The sequence below is a fragment of the Lolium rigidum genome, chromosome 7 (genome assembly GCF_022539505.1).
Source record: "Lolium rigidum isolate FL_2022 chromosome 7, APGP_CSIRO_Lrig_0.1, whole genome shotgun sequence".
Taxonomy (NCBI): domain Eukaryota; kingdom Viridiplantae; phylum Streptophyta; class Magnoliopsida; order Poales; family Poaceae; genus Lolium; species Lolium rigidum.
The window spans coordinates 166,582,297-166,597,633 of NC_061514.1; positions in this window are offsets into that span (position 1 = coordinate 166,582,297).

The following is a 15,337-nucleotide window of genomic DNA, read 5'->3' on the forward strand; positions in this document are numbered from 1 at the left end:
CTCGAGACACCGCCTTAGCAAGAACAATAGTGTATCAGCAGGCGCTACGAAATTACTACAGCCGACGAGTTCGTAATCGAAGCTTCAGCAATGGCGACATGGTATTACGATTAAAGCAAGAGAGACCCTTGAAACTCGAATCTCCATGGGAAGGACCGTTCATAATCACTAAAGTGATACCGGGAGGAGCTTATCGTCTCAAGAATCCCGCTTCAGGCGAGGACGTTGAAAATCCATGGAATGTTGCACACTTGCGATGATTCTACGCCTAGGATTTACCTATTTCTTATTTGCTACACGACGGCTTCCTGGCCTCTCATATATTATAAATAAAATTCTTGATTGGTCTTCAATCTTTATTAATTAAAGTTTATGACTTGAACGATTGTTCGGGCTCACTTTTATTGGCTACTACTCCCATCGGGAGGTTCGGCTAAAATTGCGTATTACGCAGCCAGCTCGATAATATTCGAGGACTGCAAGGAATCATTACAATATCGATAATTAATTAATACTCCCATCGGGAACTATGGTTATTGATACGCAATAAACCATCCAAGCCTCGAGATAATTCGCGAGTGCTGCAGTCGATGGAAATACTATTACTTATAAAAAGGCTCATACCGGTGCACCTGTGATGAAGCCAAATACATAAAGCGCCTAAATCCCTCGTTCACTCGATGGGTGTCGCTCTTACGGAACTTACATATCGACTCTGCAAATAATGCAATTACAACAGAGTCGTCGGGTGAGTAGGCTGACTTGATACTCAGCCGCCCTCGACAAAAACTTTCTAATCGAACTAACAAGTTCAATCAGACAAATGATGTATAAAAACGCAAATCAAAGTACATACAGGATTACTCCTTGCAGCGCAAGGTCATCATATAAAATATATATACATAACTTCATGGCAGGGCTTCTTGATCTTCTCGAGCCTTCATATCTCTTTCGATTCCTGTTTCCATCCGGGAGATAATAATATACGCAGGATGTCTGGCTATGGAGTAATATTGGTCTAATCTTCTATTGGCATTTGCTATGACCTCCAAATTTAAGGTCGGGTGGCAAGCTAAAACTGAAGCAAGTGCAAGTTCGGCCCCGGCAAGAAGTTCATTCCGCACCAGCAACCAAATTCTTTCTAGAGTCTTGAATCGGTTGAATAAAGCAGATAACGTCTCGGGTGCTTGATCTAATGGAAACATAGTTTTCCATACCATCGAGAGATGAGCATTGTACTTGTCAAAGTAATAATGCACCTTTTCCGCTCGATGCTCAAACTTGGCCATGGCTACGGCTTTCGATCAATTGGACCACAATTCTTGTTTCGGGTGAGCAACATCGGTCATCACTTCGATATTTTCGTGGATTCGCCTATTCTCTTCTGATTCATCGAAAGCCACGACTGTTGAAGTACAAAAGCTAGTCAGCAGAAGATTACTTAGCAAATAGTTCGATAGAAATCAAAAGGTGGCCAGATACTTACAGCTTAAGCTTTCAGTAGCAACACGGAGGCGATCTACGGCATGCTGCTCGATTGCGGTAGCAATCTCGCTTTTCCTTTTCACCAATGTTGCCATAGCGTGAAGGTTGGTTATGTCTTTGTTCAATCGTGATATTTGATCCCGCAAACGACGAACAAGTTCAGATTCATCACTAGCCGAAGAATTCAAAGAAGGATCAGCACGGGAAGAAGTTGAAGGAATCTGCAGCACAATTTTCAACTCAGGAAAGCATGAATAAAAACTCCCATCGGGAGCACATATATTACATCCAAAAGATTGTTGGTACTGACAACAGAGCCAGTATAAAACAGAGTTACACTAAACTGTATCAGGTTTGATTACAATAATGGAGCAAGAGTCATATCATGGTTGAGCCGATGATGAATCAGGTGCAGCCTTAGGCGCAGCTTTGGTCTTATCTTCATCAACTAACTTGAGGAGCTGGTTAGCGCATATCACTGCGGACTGTTTGAAAGGTTCAAGGCTAACTAGGCATTTGTTGGCTTCTACGGGCAATGCCTTGGACAACATTTCCAAATCGGAACCTAGCTCGTGCCCCATCAGCAGTTGGAAAGTAAGAACCGCCCCAAACAGACGGGAGCGTCGCTTAAGTACCTCTATAGCTTCAGAAGATTCGATGAAGAAATTGTCTGCCATCTCGCCAAGGGTCTTGTTTTGGCTCACCTTCGGGAACATCATCGAGAATAACTTCGACAAAGTCCCCTTGGTTTTTTGCAAAATACCTTGGACTTGGTTATTGGAGTCAGTGGCAAATGAAAGGGCGTCAGACATTGAATTCTCCCGAAGCTTGCGGGCATGGTTGATAGGCATATCGGCAGCATCTGGAAAAATCGTGAATAAGCAATCCAGAAGATAGTATTAGAAAAACGCCGTGCGCTAAGCAAAAAGAAACTTACTAAGCAAGTTCGTGATGGATTCTCGGAGAGTGCCTTCTTTTTCATCGGCTGTGATGGCAGCTTCGCGTTTGGCCTCTTATTCGTCTTTCATTTTCTTCTTCAGCTCATCTTTCAGCAGGCTGTTCTCGTTCTGAACGTCGGCTGTAAGCTTGTTGGCTTCCAGCACTTAATCAGCCGTAGTCTTGATGGCTTTGCGAAGCTGAGCGTTTTCCGATTCTAGGCGGGTAAATTGATCAGCGAAATCTGCCACAGCGTCAACTGTGGCAAAAATCGGCTACAAGAAAGAAGACGGAGAGTTGTGATGGATTGCATGATAAATGAACCTCAGTTAGATGCTTAAATCCAGAAATCAATCATAGAAGAATATCGAACTTAACGGTTTACTCACATGATCACGAGCAACTGGGAGAACGGAGGCGCCGGCAGAAGGGTTAACCTTCGACACAGGAACCTTCGCCACAGTCATCCTTGGAGGTGGCGTTGGATCAGCAGGCGAAGGATTCGACTCCTTAGCTCACTCGGTTCTTCCAGAAAATAATTTAGCCCTCTTTGCGAGAGGGACTTCATCGTCATCATCAGAGCTGCTTGAAAACACGAACACGTATTAGACGAATTAAAGGAAACTGGATTTAAAGGAAAAAGTGGAGATTCACAGATCCAAGTCATCTTCGGCAGCGAAGAGGCCTATCGAGCTCTTTGCAGCTGGGGGAGGCGACACGGTTTCATCGGCATCATCATCTTCTCCGCTAGGACTCGATTCAGCAGTTGTCATCAAGTCTTCGTTGATCCTCCTGCGCCGCATAGCCCTAGTGCGAGCATCTTCTTCGGGGACTTCGTCTCCTGGGACGTCGCTGTCCTCGAGAACATGCTACCTATCTTCAGTTTCCTCCGAATCATCGTCATCATCCTCTGGCTCTACCCCACTTTCGGGTGTAGGAGGATAACACTGAGCAACGGTGGAAGCCTGTCGAAAGATAAAGAAGTTATTAAAAGTTCGGATGAAGAAATAGAAACAACACTCGAAGCAAATGCGAAGAAAATTACCTCGGCTGGAAGATATTTGAGATCAAATGGAGGGCGGGCCGAAGTCAGGAAAATATTGTCCTTCTGGCTGAAACGAGTAAAGCGCCGCACCTCGTCACGGAGTTCTTCGTCGGACAGGTCGACTAAGCTGACCCTCGACTTATCATCTTTGTCGGTGTACATCCATAGCTGATGAGGCCGAGACATCAATGGTTGCACCCAACGCTTTACCAATACCGAGACCACCTCGGTACCGCACATTGTCAGACCCTCTCCATTTTTTAGTTTTAAGACCTTTTCATACAGTTGATCGGCTATGGCGCTTTCTTCGGCAGTCAAGGTTATCCGCCAGGATTTCTTCGGCGTAGCCACTGAGACATCTTCAAACAAAGGCAAGTTGGAGCGCCGTCCAGATGCTGGAATGTCTCAAAGATAGAACCATTTCTATCGCCAGCCCTGGACTGATTCTTTCATCGGGTAGTTGAGGTAATTAACCTCTTTTATAATGACAAAACCAACACCGCCAACAACGGGGGGACCATCATTGCCGTTGTGGCGTTTGACGTAGAAGATCTTCATGCACAAGCACCAATGGGGGTCGATGCCAAGGAAGGCCTCACACAAAGTGATGAAGATGAAAAGATGAAGAATGGAATTAGGGGTCAGCTGCTAGAGCTGGATCCCGTAGAAGAAAATAAGGGAATGAAGGAATTCGTGGGCAGGGAGAGAAAGCCCACGAAACAAGAAGGCAACAAACATAACAGTAAAGCCTTTAGGAGGCTTTGGGCGAGAGGATGAACCTGTAAGGCGGATGTTAGAATCAGCAGATGAAATGAAGCCGAGCGTGCGCAGCCTGTTCACGTCGTGATTGGAGATGGTGGAGGCGCACCAATCGCGGCTGACCTTGCCAGCGCCCGAGGAAGCACCTGGTCAGCGGTTCCCTTCTTCTTGCCCATGGTGCTTGAGTTCTTCAAAGCAGGAACAATGGCGAGAGAGGAAACTGAGGAGGAAGACGAGTAGTGTGGAGGCGTAAAAAGTGAAAATGGTGAAAGGTTCTTTATTTATAGCAAGGACTGTTGGGGAATCATGGCCATAACTCCAGAAATCATGGGGACGTGGACAAGGATCCAATCATACACGTGTCCAAGTAAGAAAATGAAACCGGTGGCCCATTACTCCCACTACGCGCGGAAATCGAGGAGGCACCTCGGTCAATGCACAAGCACTAGTCATTTACTAACTGACCGCGCAGAAGTAGGGTGGGCCCCTCAGGTCATGTCTTGTCAATCTAACTGTAGCAGTGGCTACGTCATCAATGATGTCATGAGAGGCATCGACTCCGCATGAAGCATCCGAATGAAATCAAAAACTATCGAGTGGATCGGCTTGAGTCTACACACGTATGCAAGCATCCGTGCCTAGACTCGGGGGCTACTCCCATCGGGAGCGCTGAACGCGCACCCGATAGAATTTGGGCTCGAAGACTTTTTACAAGAAAGATTGCATCAGAAGTATATGCAGAAAGATTGGAATATTTGAGTGGTATGGACTGAGTCTGCACTCGGTTGCAAGCATCCGCACCCAGACTCGGGGGCTACTCCCATCGGGAGTGCTGAGTGCACACCCGATAAAAGTTTTGAACTCAAAGATTTCTGCGCGGTCCAAAATCATGCCCGGGGACTTGATTCTGTGTAGAGTAGCGTTGTTTTGCCATCGGAAGTTAACCGGCAAAGCTGGGCACGTTACTCGATATCCTTTACATACTAAACCTTGCTTGAAAGTATTAAAAGTCCCGATATAAATATATCGGATGATCTTGGAAATTTGCAGAAAGCTTCGGCAGAAGAAAACATTCGAGTAGTACAACTTGAGTCTACGCACGGTTGCAAGCATCCGTACCTAGACTCGGGGGCTACTCCCATCAGGAGCGTTGAACGCGCACCCGATAAAAGAAGACGCTACTGTTACGAGGAGGTCAAGATTTATCAGTTGAGTCGAACATTCGACAGAAGGCATGCTTTAGTCCCTTCCCGAAGTATCTTCGGCCAGTCACTCGGGGGCTACTGATGTGGGCATTACCTTTCGGGTAACTAATGTTGCACTACCTCTTGCGGCCCAACCAGGGGCCCATGAAGGCACTCGATGGCCAGGTGGGCCGCTACGTCGGTTCCTAAGAAGAATTCTTGAGGCACAAGGCAAGAAGATGAAGAATACAAGGGCCCGGACAAATCTCTCGAGACCTGGCTCCCAATATAAGGGCCGGGAGAGGAGCTGCCGAGGGACAGACGCAGTCATAGTAATCTTAGCCACCGCAAGTCTAGGGCTAGGTCATTACAGAACTTAGTCTCTCGACGAGATCATAGCCGAAACCTTCGGCACCACATTGTAATTCGATATTTTCATAATCAAGATCAGACAGGCAGGATGTAACGGGTTTACCTCATCGAGGGCCCCGAACCTGGGTAAATCGCTCTTCCCGCTTGTTTGATAACCGATGTCTCGTGTCATCCTACAGGATTCCATCAACCCTAAGCCCCGTACGGAGGGCATTGCCGAGGAGTACCCTCGACATATATATTAATCCAAGTGCCATCTTTTGTACTAAAGCATAAAAAGGGAAAGCAGGCGAGTCGAAGTAACCTTGGTCTCTAGACTCTTGATCCTCTTACGGGGCAGAGGCGGGGACGCCAGTAAACCTTCCTCTCTGAGCTCTCCCTTGGCAGGCATGGCGCAGAAGGATGTGGGGGGGAGATGCGATGGGATGAAGAACCTGAGCCGATGGCACCGCACCTTCTTCTCCGAGCTCTCCTTTGGCAGGCATGCCGCTGAAGGGTGTCGGGGAAGAAGCTCTGGAAGGAAGAACCTGAGGCGATGGCACTTCACCTTCTTCTCCGAGCTCTCCCTTGGCAGACATGGCACTGAACGGTGTGGGGGAAGAAGCTCTAGAAGGAAGAACCTGAGGCGATGACACTTCACCTTCTTCTCTGAGCTCTCCCTTGGCAGACTTGGCGTGGAAGGGTGCGGGGGAAGAAGCACTGGAACGTGGAACCAAAGCCGATGGCACCGCACCTTCCTCTCCGAGCTCCCCCTTGGAAGACATGGCGCGGAAGGGCGTGGCAGAAAGCGCTAGAACGATGAACCTAAGCCGATAGCACCAAACCTTCTTTCCCGAGCTCTTCCGCACCAGGTGTGAGCGGAGAAGAACTGTAACAACTAAGCTGGGCACGTAGGTGGAGAAAATATCTACTACGACACCCCCTTCCAGGTGTGTGTTTCTGCCTATGTAGGGTGTGGTTGTGGGGGTGGGGGCAGCAAATTCTAACATCGAATGGCCCACACGTCAGTGATACGGTTTAGGTTTAAAATATTTATCACATTTAAGAGATGTGACCAACATGGAAGGAAGGAACTTAAAAACTGAACTGGCTAATCTTGGAAAGATCGGAAATAATTGACTTCGGGTCTAAAGGTAGTCATTTTGTCTTACATTCCAGCAAATTTGATGAAATTGGCAAACTTTAAAAAAATAGCTAGTTATTCAATAATATGACGGACCTAAATTGGGGAAGTTTGACAAATTTTAGAGAAGTAAATTAAGTATTACAAATTTACAATATAACTTGAAGGTTAAACTCCTTAATCCTAGATTTTGACCTCCCCAAGCAACGAGTAAACTACGTAAAACTACCACGATCGGGCCTATATTTACGGGTCAATACCTCTTTTCAGAGGAGCTGAGGAAGGACTGTATCGAGGCGATAAGGATATGAAAAAAATGAAATTTTGAAAAAGCGTTAAAAGAAGGAGTGCAATTAATGGAGAGAGGAGGATCGGAGCCGAGGAAGAAAATTATTTTGATAGCCTGTAATAAATGGTTGCTTTGTGAGCTACTACTCCGAGTCACCACCGTCGGCTAGCTGCTCAATTTGGCTGCCAAATTTGGAACATTGCATAGTGAATTTAGCTACAGTGTTCAATATAACAAGAGGTACACAATGTAGTAGTTCCAAATATTTCATAATGGGGGTCCCGCCATCAGGCTAGCTAAGACAACAAAGAAAAACTATTAAGGAACTACCCTAACAATGTTGTACAAAAATTTCCAATTAGCTACTACACAAATTGGTAAAAATAATGAGATTGCACTAATTACTACATGCATGATAATATATATACATATATATATATACACATATGTATATATATATATATATATCACGGTGCACTAAACTAGCTAGCAGGATTCCCTACCTCTTTCTCTCTCTCATCCTTTTCGCATGAAACCCTTTTTAATCTATTGTCGTCGAATCATCGATCTACACCATTGACCGGCTTCGGCTGGTGTGACTAACCTTCCGTGTGATGGGTAGTTTATAAAATGACACACACTTAGTTGTTTGTTATATACACACATTACGTTCTTAATTAATCTTAGGTCAAGCTACACACATAACTGTTGAATGCTATACATTTCTTAGGGCGGCGTGTAGTACATAATTGGTGGGATTCCCCACCACCTTCTAGCTGCTTGACCCTTCTACTTGTCCCCTTCCTCCAAGACAAAGAGTTGGTTTGCCAAGCTCACCGCATGCCTCAAGAAGTCCTTTTGCTTCAAGGAGGACCTCCAAGATCGGATGTACTATGGGCATGAGCAAAAAAAGAAGATTCGCCAACGCCAAAAGGCCATGATGGTCCACATGGGTGATACATCTCAAATGTATCTATAATTTCTTATGTTCCATGCTAGTTTTATGAAAATACTCACATGTTTTATCTACACTTTATATCATTTTTATGCATTTTCCGGTACTAACCTATTAACAAGATGCCGAAGCGCCAGTTCCTGTTTTCTGCTGTTTTTGGTTTCAGAAATCCTACACTGGAAATATTCTCGGAATTTGACGAAACAAAAGCCCACAGTCTTATTTTCCACGGAGTCTTCCAGAACACCGAAGAGGAGACTAAGAGGGGCCACGAGGCGGCCACACCATAGGGGGGCGCGGCCCCACCCCTGGCCGCGCCGCCATATGGGGTGGGCCCCGGGTGTCCCCCGACTCTGCCCCTTCGCCTATATAATCCTTCCATCGCGAAAACCCTAGTACCGAGAGCCACGATACGAGAAAAGTTACTGAGACGCCGCCGCCATTAACCCCATCTCGGGGGGTTCTGAGATCGCCTCCGGCACCCTGCCGGAGAGGGGAATCATCACCGGAGGGCTCTACATCACCATGCCCGCCTCCGGACTGATGCGCGAGTAGTTCATCCTTGGACTATGGGTCCATAGCAGTAGCTAGATGGTTGTCTTCTCCTCTTGTGCTATCATGTTTAGATCTTGTGAGCTGCCTATCATGATCAAGATCATCTATTTGTAATGCTACATGTTGTGTTTGTTGGGATCCGATGAATATGGAATACTATGTCAAGTTGATTATCGATCTATCATATATGTGTTGTTTATGATCTTGCATGCTCTCCGTTGCTAGTAGAGGCTCTGGCCAAGTTGATACTTGTAACTCAAAGAGGGAGTATTTATGCTCGATAGTGGGTTCATGCCTCCATTGAATCTGGGACAGTGACAGAAAGTTCTAAGGTTATGGATGTGTTGTTGCCACTAGGGATAAAACTGTTGCGGTCAGAAACCCACCGGCGGGCAGCGGCGGCAACACCGTAGAGCCGGGAACAACTCGGGGCCGCGGCTGGCCCTAGTCCCTCGGAGCGACGGCCCGCAAAGCCTTCCGGTCACACGTCCGATGCTATCGCAAGGGCGTGCCACCTGACCTATACCCGGTCGGGAAGGTGTTGGATGATGCCTCGCTTAGTTTCCTGCATGGCATACACGTAAACATTAAATACGAGCCTCGATCGGCTCTCGAGGTTATCCTCGTGAATCGGCTCGAAGAGCCGATCCACCCATGATTCGTACAAGGGGTCCGAATATATGGTGGTCTCGCTTGATCAAGATAAAGCTAATGCGATCTACGACGATTTAGGGTTTTCACCGCATAATCGGATCATCCTACTCACGGCCGGGCCTCGCGCTCGCGTACGGTGATCGTGAGCCGATCCTAGACAGAGGCCTAAAAACCAACACGAGGTTGATCCCCGGAACATCCTGTCTAGGGCTAGCAAACTACACCCTACACGCCGCTGGATCCTCCAACCCTTTGTAAGGCCTAACTATTGCGGATATTAAACTAATCCTTGAAGAACAAGGAGCAACCGTAACGGATCGGATCTACTAAACAATGATCAAGCGGGGTACCGCCCCTACACCTAAGATAGGTGTAAGGGCGGCTAGATGCATAAGGGTTGCACTACGACAGCATATGATACGAAGAACAATGCTAACCCTAACACATCTAAGATAACTACGTTGCTCGCCATCAAAAAAGCTTCAGTACGAGCAACGCATGAACAACGTAATAAGCTTGTGCTGCCTAGATCGCAAGATGCGATCTAAGCAGCATGGTGCTTACCGGAGAAACCCTCGAGACGAAGGAGTTGGCGATGCGCCGAGATTGATTTGTGTTGAACGTTGGTTGTTTTTTATTTCATAAACCCTAGATACATATTTATAGTCCGTAGACTTTCTAATTCAGGCGTGCACCTAACCGTGCACGGGTAAAACTCTAACTCCTAACCGACACGTATCCTACTATGGTACAGATACACGGCAAACTAGCCCAAACTTGGTACACAAGGCCGATTCATGTATTTCTTCTATGTATATAATCTTCAAGCCCATCATGATCGCGGCCCACCTCTGACTCGGTCAAATTCTGGTGATAACACATGCCCCCCTAGTTTTGGAAATGACATTTCCAAAATCATTACGCTTTTCTTTCGTCGGGTCATGTCGTGGCAGAGCAGAACCGCTGCAGTATCTTACATCATTTCGCCTCGCCTCCTTGGCTTCTCTGCACGAAATTGATAATTTCGGCATCACGTCCTCGAGAACCGTCATGGCATTAAATCTCCACTACACCCCCTTTATTTATCTGTGCGAAACGATTAGCCCTCTTCATCCTCTTCCTCTGTTCTAGCTATCGGCACCAAAAAAACCTCTTCCCTGTAGCGATGTCTCCCTCCTCCTCAGCCTCCTCCGGCCTTTTCCTCCAGTCCCCATCCTCGAGCGAGCCGGAGTGGAACTCCGATCATGCGCCAGAAGGCGACCTGCCTCTGACCGACGGGGAAGAGGACCTCAAGTTCCTCGTCGAAGGGAAGCTGATAAGCGAAGGCGAAGACGACCTCCATCCCTGGGTGAGACCCACCTCCTCCGACGGGAAGGAGGAAGAAGAAGAAGTAGAGGAGAAGGAGGAGGGAGACCCCTCCTCCACCGCTAAGCTTCTGCCGGCAAAGCGACCCCGCGCTTGGGCGGACAGTGAAGACGATGATGATGACGAGGAGGAAGAAGAGGAGGATGCACTAGTAGGAAAACCCTTATAGGCGAAGCTTAGTTCTGTGGCGCACCGTTTTGAGTGCGCCACAGAAACTTATTTTGTGGCGCACGAGACTGTGTGCGCCACAAAACTAGCTTATTTTTGTGGCGCATTGCTGAACCCTGCGCCTACGAAACTATGTAGGGCCCACATCCTGGCACTCCCAATTATTAGCGTAGGTATTTACGTGGCGCACACGGCCTGCCGCGCCACGAAATAACTATTTCGTGGCGCACTTGCTCGGTGCGCCACGGAGTTGTTGATTCCGTGGCGCACTTGAGCTGGTGCGCCACGGAAATAGGGGAACTTATATTATCCCCGTACCCCTCCCCGCGCCCTCATCCCCTCTACCGCCGCGCTGCCTCTCTCCCTTCTCCCCCTCCGATCCGTACCCGAGCACGCCGCCATGGTCGTCGCCGTCGCCATCGCCGTCGCCGCCGCCTTCCTCCGCGAGGGGCGCATGCCCCCACGCTCCACCCATCCCCGCCACCAGCAGCACATGCCGCTGCGGCGTGGAGGAGGAGGGGCCAAGACGTACAGGAGGAGGGTCCGGCGCCGCCGCATCAAGGAGGAGGCCGAGCCGCCGCGTCCTCCACCTCCTCCACCCCTGCCATCATCGTCAAACTCCTCCTCCACCCCTGTTTTCGGTGAGCTCCACCTCTGCCCTCCCCTCCCTCTTCCTCTCCCGCGCGAGCACAAGGTGCTCGATGAAATGCTCGGGATGCTGTTTCTGCGTGCGCTGAGGGAAGGTGCTTGAGCGGCCGGCGTAGTGCTGAGAGAGCTATCTCCATGGATTTATCCGGTACTCCTCCTCTGGGAGTCTGGCTGGTAAAAAAAAATCGACTTTTTCAGCCAACATTGGGAAGAAGAGTCGGAGTGGAATTGGGCATAGCGCATACCTATTCCTCAGATGGCGACTAGAGTTGAAAGGGGACAAGGGAGTGCAGCCTGAGCTGCGCCGAAGAAGGGTGTTGCCGTGGAATGCATTGTTGTTGTCTTGGTGCTGCTTGTGATGTTGTTGTTTTGGTGCTTCTTCACATCTGGCCATGCATCCTCTCGTTTCTTCAACGGATAACCGAAGCCTACAAAATTGAACAATAATTAGCCATCAAGCTGTCAACTTTATACACCAGTAGCTAGTTCATTCAGTGAAACTGAATCACATATGTTGACAGCATAAATTGGTGCTATGTTTGTCACTTCTTATTAAAAATACACAGCTATAGTTGATTAATTGGTGCTATGTTTGTTACTGATGCTGCTATATTGCTTGATTAATTGGTGCTATGCTTGTCACTTCTTATTAATGAACCATGTGTTGGTGATGATTCAGTTAAACTAAATGGATTTGATTTGTTTTCCAACCTTTGTTGGAAACAAATCCAAACTTTGAACCTCGTATAAGGTGATGAGGACTTGTTTACTGGTGTGGATTGCTTATGTTATCCAAATAGAGATATTCACAGTAGGGAATCATGTAAATGAATGCCACTATGGTATCCTTTGAAGAAAATGGGAAGTTTCTGATGGTTTAAAAGACTAGCTAGGTGATGCTAGGTTATTCAGTTGGCTATCAAGGTTGGTTTTATCTGGTTAACATGGATTGGCTATGTGCTCTTGCTTACTTATGCATATCCATCTCTACTGGATTGACTAGCTCAGGCTTGGCCTCTCTCTTGCCAGCATCACTTTGTTACTACCAAGTGATGAGTAATCCCTTATGGACCCTAGCTTTGTTTTGAACTCAACTGAGTAATGATATATTTCTTTTTCTTGTTGGCTTTGATGAAATTAGAGATATCCACTGTAGGGGGTCATGTAAATGAATGCCACTGTGGTATCCTTTGAAGAAAAAGGACTCGTTTCGATGGTTTTAAAATGCTAGGTGGTGCTAGGTGATTCAGTTGGTCGTCAAGGTTGGTTTTATCCGGTTAACTTGGATAGGCTATGTGTTCTTGCTTACTTATGCATATCCATCTTTACTCGGATTGACTAGCTCAGGCTTGGCCTCTCTCTTGCCAGGCATCACTTGGTTACTACCAAGTGATGAGTAATCCCTTATGGACCCTAGCTTTGTTTTGAACTCAACTGAGTAATGATATATTTCTTTTTCTTGTTGGCTTTGATGAAATTAGAGATATCCACCGTAGGGGATCATGTAAATGAATGCCACTGTGGTATCCTTTGAAGAAAAAGGACTGTTTCTGATGGTTTTAAAATGCTAGGTGGTGCTAGGTGATTCGGTTGGTCTGTCAAGGTTGGTTTTATCTGGTTAACTTGGATAGGCTATGTGTTCTTGCTTACTTATGCATATCCATCTCTACTCGGATTGACTAGCTCGGGCTTGGCCTCTCTCTTGCCAGAGCATCGGTTGGTTACTACCAAGTGATGAATAATCCCTTTGGAGCATCTCGCTCCATGCATGCTATGTGTGTTTGAGCATCTTGACTTATGTCACCATGGTTGCTCGGTTTGGTGGTGTTTTTGTACTTGTCGATGATTAGATGGTTGGTTGATCACTCGTACACTCCGGGTGTCGCTAGTGAGCCTGGTGTGATGGCACAAATATCAATCTCTTGTGCATCCTACCCGGCCTCACTAACGCCATCCCGGGATGTTCATATTTGTTTCGACCAACAAAGTATGAGGCATTCCATTTAGTTCATACTAGCTACTTCTTAATTGCATTGGCCTTTCTTCCATTTTAGTGCCGATGATTAGAATGTTTGGTCACCTATACGCCGCAATATACTTTGTAGACGAGCCCCCCTTTCCCGGCCGCCGTTCCGTGAACGAGTCCTTGATGAGACAACAACGCCGACATGCCTCTCCGGCGCAGCACCACTTTTCTTCTCTCGCCGTCCGGTACGTGAACGAGTCCTTAATGCCAAGACGGTGCCAGCCTCCCTAGCATCATGCCGACCCCTGTTGTCGCGCTTCGGGCCGTGTCGATCACGCGCCCTGCACTCTTCGCCTTTTGCCGGTGAACGAATAGACTAATCGTTGGAATAAGGAAGCCGAGGCCGGCCGATCGCAATTTAATCTTGCGACCGGCTGTCATCGGTTTCCTTATTCCAACGATCAGCCTATTGGTTCACCGGGCAAGAAGGCGAACTGCAGTGCGGCGCGGACACACGGCTTGAAGCGCGGCAGCACGGCCCGGCATAATGCTGGGCAGGCCGGCACGGTCTTTGCATCAAGGACTCGTTCACTGGACAGCGAGGGACCGGCGTGGTTCTGCGCCGGAGATGCAGATCGGCGTTGTTGTGTCGTCAAGCACCCGTTGACGGAACGCCGACCGGGGAAAGGGGGCCCTTCTGCAAAGTATTTGTGTTGACCAACAATGTATGAGGCACATATTCTATTTTGTCATTCCATTTGCTTTGAGATTTTCAAAATGCCGATGATTAAAATGTTTGGTCACCGTACACTCGGGGGTGGCGTAAGTGAGCCTGGTAAGATAGCACAAATATCAATCTCTTGTGCATCCTACCCGGCCTCGCTTACACCATCCCTAAATGTTAATATTTGTGTTGACCAACAATGTATGAGGCACTTATTCCATTTTGTCATTCCATTTGCTTTGAGATTTTCAAAATGCCGATGATTAAAATGCTTGGTCACCGTACACTCGGGGCGGTGTTAGTGAGCCTCGTGTGATTGCACAAATATCAATCTCTTGTGCATCCTACCCGGCTCGCTAACTCCGTCCCGGAATGTTAATATTTGTTTCGACCAACAAAGTATGAGGCCCTTGTCATTCCATTTGCTTTGGTATTTTCAAAATGCCGATGATTAAAATGTTGGTCACCGTACACTTGGGGGTGGCGTAAGTGAGCCCGGTAAGATAGCACAAATATCAATCTCTTGTGCATCGGACTTGGTCTCACTTACGCCATCCCTGAATGTTAATATTTGTGTTGACCAACAATGTATGAGGCACTTATTCCATTTTGTCATTCCATTTGCTTTGACATTTTCAAAATGCCGATGATTAAAATGTTTGGTCACCGTACACTCGGGGCGGCGTAAGTGAGTCTGGTAAGATAGCACAAATATCAATCTCTTGTGCATCGGACTTGGTCTCACTTACACCGTCCCTGAATGTTAATATTTGTGTTGACCAACAATGTATGAGGCATTTATTCCATTTCTCTTGTGCATCGGACTTGTTGGTCTCGCTTTCTTCCATTTTCATCATAGTAGGAACTGGATGAAGGACCCCGATGCAAGCGAGCCTGGTGGGTAGAGATGACGGAGCAGAGGAGGAACCGGATGAAGACTACTTTGTATCTCGAAATTGTGAATTTTGTATGAATTAAGAGTTGTATGCAAAACATTTGACACTTGCCACTATATATGTATCTCGATCGGGCTCTAAGTAATGTGATGATGATGTCTATGTTATATCTGTGCAATGTACATGATATTTATATTATATCTGAATGTTGCT